Below are 9615 nucleotides of genomic sequence, written 5' to 3'. Positions count from 1 at the left end.
GAAAAGAACTTTCTTGATTCCCTGCCCTTTTAAATTTCTCAAAACTTGATGATATGATTAGTGGCTCTTGTAGGTTATTTTTTAAGTATAACAAAGATAGTAACCAGGAAATACATCAAAATGAGTTCAACAATTCTTTGAGAGTTGAGACTCTAATTTGGTGGGTTGGTGCATTACTGGAACAAAATGAGTTCAACAATTCTTAGAACTTGATGAAATTGTTTTTTTTTAACGTCTAGCAACTTCTATATATCAATCAATGTATGTGCTCATTGATTCTAGAAGGTTAAGTTGTGCCTATTGAGAATTTTGATTATAGAGTTTCTTTGCTTTTGTTAACAATGGCTTTTCGAGTATAGATGTATAGAACATTTTTGTGGGGCTCAGATAATACACCGGTTTATTATTATTATTCTGTTTCCGAGGGGGTGGGTCCAAACGTGAGTACTTTTTATCAATTTTTCAAATGAATTATCTCATGATATATAATTAAGTTTACATAAGTAACGTGGTTATACTTGATACTAATTGGTTAAAAGAACATTGCTTGTATCACCATTTTTCTTTTCATATAATTGTCTGTTTCATAATACCTCCTATACAGTATATATGTTCTTTCTCTTTTATTCCATATTTAAGATTGTTAAGGTGAAAGATAGGAAGATCCGGTATTATGATGAAGTTTAGTATACTGGCTTTTGTTAGCTTGGTAACTTCATAAACACAAGTTCGTTAAGCCATATTTGTTTATGGAAGCTCATGTGGAATATGCCACTGCTATAAGGCATTATTCGTGTTCTTTAGTAAGCACCCAGATTGTATTTGCATCAACTAAAAATGTCTAATGATACACAGTTCCAAACTCATAATGGACAGGGCTCCAACTCTTCCTATGCTTCTCGAAATTCAGATCCTAGAAAGAAGCGTATCATGTGTCAATTGGCGAGCCTGGACATGAAGCCATTGACTGTTGGCAGTGAGGCAATCTCACAGATTATCCCTCCAGAAAACCAAATCCTAAAGGCAATCCTTGCCAAACTCACTTGACTCAACAAAGTCAATCTACAGTGTTTGATCCAGCTTGGTATGTAGACAGTGGAGCAACTGATCATGTCACACCAGACCTCAACAAACTCAACATTGTTGATCCCTACACTGGAGATGACAAACTCCAAGTGGGAAACGGTAATAACTTACTATCTCTCATATTGGATCTTCATCTCTCCCTCATCTTAAACTAACCAACGTTCTTCATGTTCCTGGTCTCACAAAATCCCTTCTTAGTGTATCAAAACTCACTGATAATCCTGTTTTTGTTGAATTTTGGCCTAAAACCCGTTCTGTTAAGACGTTTCAGGGTCAAACTCTAATCCAAGGGGATAAAAAGGAGGGGCTCTATCGGTTTCATCCTACCAGTTTTCGCTCATCTCCAAAAGTCTTCAATACCAGTCGACTTTCTTTACATGGATGGCATATGCGGCTTGCTCACCCGCATGAATCGATTCTTAGACGCTTAGTTTCAAGTTTTCAACTTCCTGTTTCAAATAATAAATTTCCTAATATTTGTAACTCATGTCAATTAGGAAAAAGTCATAGGATGCATCTTCCTACATCTCATTTTATTTCTTCATAACCGTTTGAATTGATTTATTCGGATGTTTGGGGGCCTTCTCCCGTTTTCTCTTTAAATGGTCACATATATTTTGTGTTGTTTATGAATGATTGCTCCAAGTTTATATGGGTTTATTTTGTGTCACACAAGTCACAAGTTTACCAAACGTTTCTTAATTTTCTCACAATGGTGAAAATACAAGAGTAAATTACACGAATGGTCCCTATGGTTTGGGGTAATTTGCGAGTTTGGTCCCTAACTTATTTTTTTAACTCGGAAGGTCCCTACTATTTGTTTTTGTTACACGTTTGGTCCCTACTTTTTGTTTTTGTTATGCGCTTGGTCCTTGTCATACCTAAAAAGAATATTATTTGAATAGGGAAAAATGATGGGGTAGGTAAGGGGTAGGGTTGGGGGTGTGTTTATTTAAATAAATTAAAAAATCAAGGGCACAATAGTGTTTTTAGGTAAGATAAGGACCAAACGCGTAACAAAAACAAATAGTAGGGACCATCCGAGTTAAAAAAAAATAAGTTAGGGACCAAACACGCAAATTACCCTAAACCATAGGGACCATTCGTGTAATTTACTCAAAATACAATTTTCATGTGGCATAAAAAGTATGCAAACCGATTGGGGGCGAATATAGAAATGTATCTTCATTTCTTAAAACACATGACATCATTCATCGTGTATCCTATCGCCATACACAGGAACAAAATAGGGCAATCGAAAGAATAAATCGGATTATTGTCAAAAAGGGTCTCACTTTACTAGCACAATCTTCATTACCCAAAAGTTTTTTGGGAGCATGCCTTCAAAACTGCAACTTACAACTTACTTGAACAATCGCACCATTACCCCTGTACTAAACTATGAATATCCATACCAAAAATTGTACCACAAAATTCCAGATTATTCATTTCTGAAGACTTTCGGTTGTCTTTGTTATCCCTATCTCCAACCCTACAATCCTGACAAAATCGATTTTCGATCAAAACCATGTATCTTCTTGGAGTATAGTGCATCTCACAAAGGGTATATTTGTTATCATCAACCTACCTCAAAAATATATATCTCACGCCATGTTGTTTTTGATGAAGACAAATTTCCATATGATAATTTATCTCCAACAATTGTTGCCATTCTTAATCCCTTTCCCAGTTCGATTTCTCAAGGCCCAATACCTGGTCTGATTTCTTAAGGCCCACTACCTGGTCCAGCTCCTCACGCTCACATGGATGCACAACTACATCTAACAGCCAACCATCACCTGAGCCCATCTTCTCTACCCATAACTCCATTAAGTCGTTAATATGACCAAAACTTGTGCATGGTTCAAAGGAAACCATGAACTAACACTTTATCCATCAAATAAGGCCAAGAGATGGTCGCCAAGCAAGTCTAAGGTTCTGGAGTAGCTCAAAACTCCATGAACATCCTGTCCAAGGATTAGAAGGGACCCAAAGCATAAAATGAAAAGAAGAATGATAAAGGTGGAAGCTTTATACCTTCCAAAACTCCCCTAAGATGTCGGAGATACAAGATTTAAAGTAGATACAACCTCTCAACCAATAAGCACGCCACCTTCTTATTCCAAAGATGTATTTCAATGCTTAAAATTTCAAGAACACCACAAAAACATCAAGAACACTTAAATGAGGACTAAGATTTCGAGTTAGGAGGATGGAGGCTAAAGAGAATCACCAATACCATGAGTTTGAGCCTTTAAATATGGGGGAAAACCTAAAAATCTTGGGTTGGGGCTACAACAGTTGCCATGTTGTGGCCATCCTCTTGCCATGATGTGGCAACCAGGCCAGACACGATCTTCATTAAATGTCATGGCCACATCGTGGTGACCTCTTCACCACGTCGCAGCATATGAGTTTTCCCCAAAACCTTATCATTAAACTCCTTGAGTCCTTTTTTGATCAATTCTGAAAAATAGGTGTTACATAGTGGCAGTTGGTCGTCAACAACAGCGGTGGCTCGCGGTTGTTGGTGGCGGTGACTCGTTGGCCGAAAAAATGAAAAAGAGATGGAGAGAGAGAGAGAAACCAAGAGAGACCGAGAGAGACGTATGAGGGAGAAAGACCGGTTGATGCTTGCTATAAAAGTTAATGCTTCCTGTTTACAGCATTTCTTGAGTGACGTGTGCGGATAAGAATGTACTGTGTGGTGCGTTCTCGTGCCACGTGTCCCGAGTGCTACAATCAAACTTCTAAATAGAATTTTCAAGTTTTTGGTTTATACAATTTGATTTTACCTTCCGTAAAATATAAAAATATCCACCAAACGAGTAGTGCAACTAGGAAAATGAATTATATGAACGTACATTAATAGTAGATTACTGTTTGCTGTTATTCGACTGTATTTGCGAAAGCGTTAGTTTTTCATGAAACGAAAAAGTTAGCACTTAAATCAAATATTAGACCCTTTCCTAATTCGTAAAATGTTAATATGTTTTTGTGCCGAGCCGCTTAGCTAACTTAATGAGACGGGAAAGCTAGTATTGCTCTACCTTTATATTATCCACAGTAGTGTCGAGGTTTTTCGGGCATAACAAGTTAGTTTTAGAATCAAATACTATATTGGTGATTAAGGGGAAATTATTTGAAATTCCAAAATTCATTGTTTAAGACACCTAACAAAACATTTGAAGTTTCGTTTTAACGATTACATACCCTAGATTGTCACTAAACTACAGTTTCTTCGGATTGTCATAACTTTTGCGTACGAACTCCGTTTTTGATGTTCTTTATATCCACAGATTCATAATTACCTGTATTTTTTGTTTAGTGTATCACGTATGCATAATGTTACTTAATACACATATCTATTTCAATCATATGTATCAAATCATTACTTATGTATAATGAAAAATGTTTTCTTGTCAACGATCTATACCCATCTATCAAAGACTTGAATGATATCTCATATGCATTTCCAAGTGTAAAACTTTACTTGCATTATAATGAGTGGAATATGTTACATTAGGTCTATTACATTCATGTTTATAGCAATAGTGTTCGATGGAACTTGACCTATTTTCACAAGTGTTACACATGACCACCACTGTCCAACCCATACCTTCTTCCCCCCCCCCTCCCCCCCCACACACACCCCGCCTCCTACTACCTTCATCAAAGAAACACCACCACATTCCTTCAACAGAAGTCACCATTCCACTCCACCAACCACCTTCACCATCTCCGTCTACTACCTCCAAGAATCAATTCCAATTTAGTAGATTTAGACCAAGAACATCGATTCCATTTTTGTAGATCTTTACCAAAAACATAAATTTGTTTTCATGTATCTGGATCCAGGCTTACTAAGATCACTAGAGAAGACGTTTGTAATGGTGGTGAACGAGAAAGACGATTGCGTAGGGCAGGGGAACCGAACATCGGGGATTTTATTCCCATCTCCATCACATTTGAGTAAATGTTGGGGTAAATTACATAAATGTTCCCTGCAGTTTAGAGAAATAACCCCAAATTCCAAAAAAATGGTAAAGGAAAAAAAGAGCAAAGAAAGGGTAAAAATGTCATTTTATAGAAAATTAATGGCATTTTTTGACGTCGTGGGTCGGAAATAATATCTATGTAATATCAACAAAACACAACGACAGAGTTTGTCCATTTTCATGAAGTTGGACTATATATGCCTATTATCCCAAACCATAAAGACCATTTTTGTAATTTACTCTTTTTATTATTATTATTATAGCATCATACTATACTTTGAAATATGTAGGTCGTTTCGGTATTTCTTTTTCCTTTTTTGCAATAAAATAGTTGGTTAGGATAGCAAACAACTAAACAAGAGACTTACAAATATTATCATAAAACAATAGCACTACACCAATTTTTGAATTACGAGGAGGACCTGAACTCCTAGAGATTAAGATTTAGAAAATTCGATCGCACACATGTTATCCAAATGCAATTCAAACTAGAATATATGCAATTATAAATCATCTGCAAATGAGAAGCTTTTTGTACAACTACTATTACTCTTCATGAAATCTGTCGGTTTTCATATTCTTGAAGGTCATTTCTCATAGCCAAAAATATACACTTCAACTAACATATGATAACACATCAAAATTGTTATCAAGAAACCAAATCAATGTCCGTAAAATTGACAATTCACATTAAAGATACAACCAGCTGCACAAACTGTCTAGTCAAATGCAAAATCTGTAGCAGATCCTCTAAACATTTTTATGTGAAAATTTATACAACACAACTCATTTAAAATCAAAATTTATAACTTATGTTCGAACATGATTTTATATCCCGCTGCATTGCAATAACTCAGCAGCATCCATTCTTGACTTTTGGTAATTAGGATTGCATGATATATATGTATTACGTCTAACATAACACTTTTTAAAATATTCTTGCAAGACGATCATACCAAGTTAAAATAAGCCACACTAAATATTTCATTGTTTGGATTGAATGAATATGGAGTAGCATTATTTAACACTATACAACTAGTAGCTTATAAAATTGAAATCATAAGATATAGAAAACCATCTTTGGAAAATAATAACACACGGAAATGGCCAAAGCCTAGTGAAGAACTAAACAAGACCAATAACAATAATAAGTTGTGGAATAAAGTTTAATATTCAAGCATCATACCTTTGCATACAAAATAACTTGAATCCTAACTAAGGGTGCATGATAGTTATAACTACAACTATGCAAGAGCACCAACAAGAAATACAGCTAGCATACGAACATAAGGAGGTTTTTAGTTAAATATCCATGAAGACGTAAATTCAGAGCTTGTAAAAACAATTAAAATACAATAATACAATGTTTTCATGAATGAAAATCTCAAAGTCGCAGAAGAAGCTTGAGAGTAGACTCGGGTTGGATATTATAATAAGCCAGATTCCAATAACCTTGTAGCTCTTTCCCATCAAATATGAGTTCCTGCTGAAGAGGAGGAATTCCTTGTTTCTCCTCAATCTTTACCTTCACATCATTAATGGTGTCTGAGCTTTTCACCACCAGAGTGGTCGTCTTCCATGTCAAAACCTTAACATAAATCCTCATATCGCCTCCCAACCTCATAACCAGATCCAATGTAGATCCTTGTTGGATCTTATAATCCATTAAAGTCGCATCATCCTTGAGGTACTTTCCAGCAATTATCAAGCGCTGGCGATGTGGTGAAATCCCTTCTATTTCCTGAATCTTTGACTTCACAATATCAATGGTGTCTGACCTCTCCACCTCCAAAGTGATAGTCTTACCTGTAAATGTGTTGATAAAAATCCCAATACTATCTCCTCCTACCTTCATAACCAGTTCCAATGTAGATTAGTTTTTGATGTTATGATCCTTCAAAGTTTTACAATCCTCGAGGATCTTTCCATCAATGATTAAAAGCTGCTGATGCTGTGGAATCCCTTCTATCTTCTGAATCAATACCTTTACATCACCAATGGTCTCTGAGCTTTTCACATCCAGCTTGATCTCCCCTGTTAAAGTCTTAACAAAAATATAACTTCTCATCATGGGATGCAAGTGCAATGTAGAATCTTTTTTGATGTTATAATCCCTCAAAGTTTTTCCATCCTCTAGATATCTTCCATCAAAGATCAAATGTATTCGATCAGGTGGAAACCCCTCTACTTGATAAATGTGTTCCTTCACATCGCCAATTGTTTCCGATATGTACACCATCAGTGTGATTGTCTTCCCTGTCAATGGCTTAACAAAAATCTGCATCTCAGTTCCTGATTGAAACGTTATTAGAACCATGTGCAATGTAGATTCGTTTTGGATGTTATGATCACTCAAAGTTCTACCATCCTCTAGATTCTTTCCAGCAATGATCAAACCATATTGAGATATTGGAGTCGTATCTGTGTCTCGAATCCTTTTCTTCAACTTAGTAATGGTCTCCGAGCTCTCCACCACCAGCGAGATTGTATCCCCTGCCAATGTCTTAACGAAAATCCACATATTTCCTCCCAACGACAGACTCAGGTGCAATGTAGATTCTTTTTGGATGTTATAATCTGCCAAAGTTCTCGGACCCTCGAGGGTTTCTCAGCAATGGTCAAAAGCTGATGTTGGGGTTGAATCCACTCTATTTCCTCGATCTTCGACTTCATTTTACCAATGGTGAACGAGCTTTCAACTTCCAAAGTGATGGTCTTTCCAATTGGAGTTCTGAAAAAGATCTGCATACCGCCACGAAAACGGAGGACGAGATGAAAGGTGGATTCCTTCTGAACATTGTAATCCGCGAGGGTTCTGCCATCTTCCAACTGTTAGCCGGAGAAAATGAGCCTCTGCTGATCAGGGGGGATACCTTCCTTGTCGTGTATCTTGGCTTTGACATTGTCGATGGTATCCGAACACTCGAGCTCCAAGGTAATGGTCTTGCTGGTGAGGGTTAAACGCGGGGACATAAATTAAATACATATTATATTAATAGGTGATATTGTTTTAGGTGAAATTTTAATAAAAAAAATGTTACTTAGATTCAGTTTTAGACTTTTTGAACCAAACTTATTAAATAAAAATATTTAATATTTATATTAGAGCAATTTGGTTTTTTAATACAGTAATTTTTAACATAAATGATCCACATGATCTTTGTTTTATCACAACATGATGCGACTTCTTGATTAAAACATGTTGTGTAGTAGGTTTATGATTTGACTTTGTCTGGTGTACCAACCTCCATGTGGGTTCACATAACTCTTTTTCATATTGGCCTTGTAAAACCAAAAGCAACAATAAGTTGTTATATATACCAGCAACATTAAATTCTGCAAAGAAATTCGGTAAACATTACAGTTGAAGTGCATCGTCATAACCATCAACATCAAATTAAGATATTTTAATTTGGTAAATTTATAAAGTATATTTTCCTTATAAGAATTAAAATATGATTTTTCAGGCTACACTCAATCACATATAGATATCTTCTGATCAAAGAAATTATTACAAGAAAAAAAAACATGTCATGAACAAAAATATAATATTAGTTTCATAATTTGCCAAAGGTTAACACTAATAAATAATAATGAATTTTCACAAATCTTGCATTTTGGTCACTTCATCCAACTAACAAATGAAATCCAGTTTAGAGGATTGATTCAAGAAGTGCACCCATGACTTCATGTAGCCAAATTTGGGGAAATGTTAAGACCTACCAAGATATGAATGAACAGTCTATGAGGCTACAACTGGTTTCTGGAGGGCAATACAAATTCAAAATCGTTAGCACATATCTTTCCTACATGCTTCAAGTATTAAATTTAGATCAAATTTGTCAAAATCAAATTACAAAAAAAAAAACAAAAAAAAAACAAATATATAACCTAGCAATCAAACCACATGTTTTTCATAGAAATAAATATCACAAATCCACAATTTATACTTTATATAATATTCTTAGATTATATCTTATCTTTTCATCTTTAATGATTACTAACACATCTTCCTACCTTATTGTTGTGACACACATGTATATCAAAAATAAGAGAAAGAACTTTAGAGAATGAATGTTGAAAAAGTGATCCTTCATTGAAAACGCGGCAAAATTATTCATAGAGCTGCTAGGATTCTTCTATAGACCGCTAGAAGATCTGTATAATGACAACCGATGTGACTTCTATGAGAACGCACCATTTAAAGTAACAGTGTTGATTAATGTAAGTGAAAAATCATTTAGAATACTTACCAATTGTGATTGTTTCTACTTGAATATGAACATTAACATTCTTCTAGAGAAATAGAACTTCGAATGAATCTTACATAGCCAAATCAACAAACATGACAACATAAAAAGAAGCCTAAATTGATATATAACCAATTAGGTTTTGTTGAACAATTTTTTCAATTTATCAAAATTTTATTTTATTACAAACCTATATGAGTAATCAATAATCTTAAGTAAGTGAAAGAAGTAATTTTTAATTTAAAGCTAGTTAAAAAAATACAATATTGTGAAATTGCTTA

The 9615-nt window shown here is 35.0% G+C and overlaps 1 pseudogene; it reads right to left on the bottom strand.

Moving 5' to 3' along the window:
• Positions 1-6468: 6468 nt before the first annotated feature.
• The window catches only part of LOC145053194 (polyubiquitin-like), an 88351-nt pseudogene continuing 85204 nt past the window's right edge, over positions 6469-9615 (bottom strand).

This window comes from Lactuca serriola, chromosome 5 (assembly GCF_051521515.1).
Source record: "Lactuca serriola cultivar US96UC23 chromosome 5, Lser_US96UC23_V15, whole genome shotgun sequence".
In the NCBI taxonomy this organism is placed as follows: domain Eukaryota; kingdom Viridiplantae; phylum Streptophyta; class Magnoliopsida; order Asterales; family Asteraceae; genus Lactuca; species Lactuca serriola.
The sequence above is the reverse complement of the archived record's forward strand: the minus strand, read 5'-3'. Positions and strand labels throughout refer to the sequence as shown.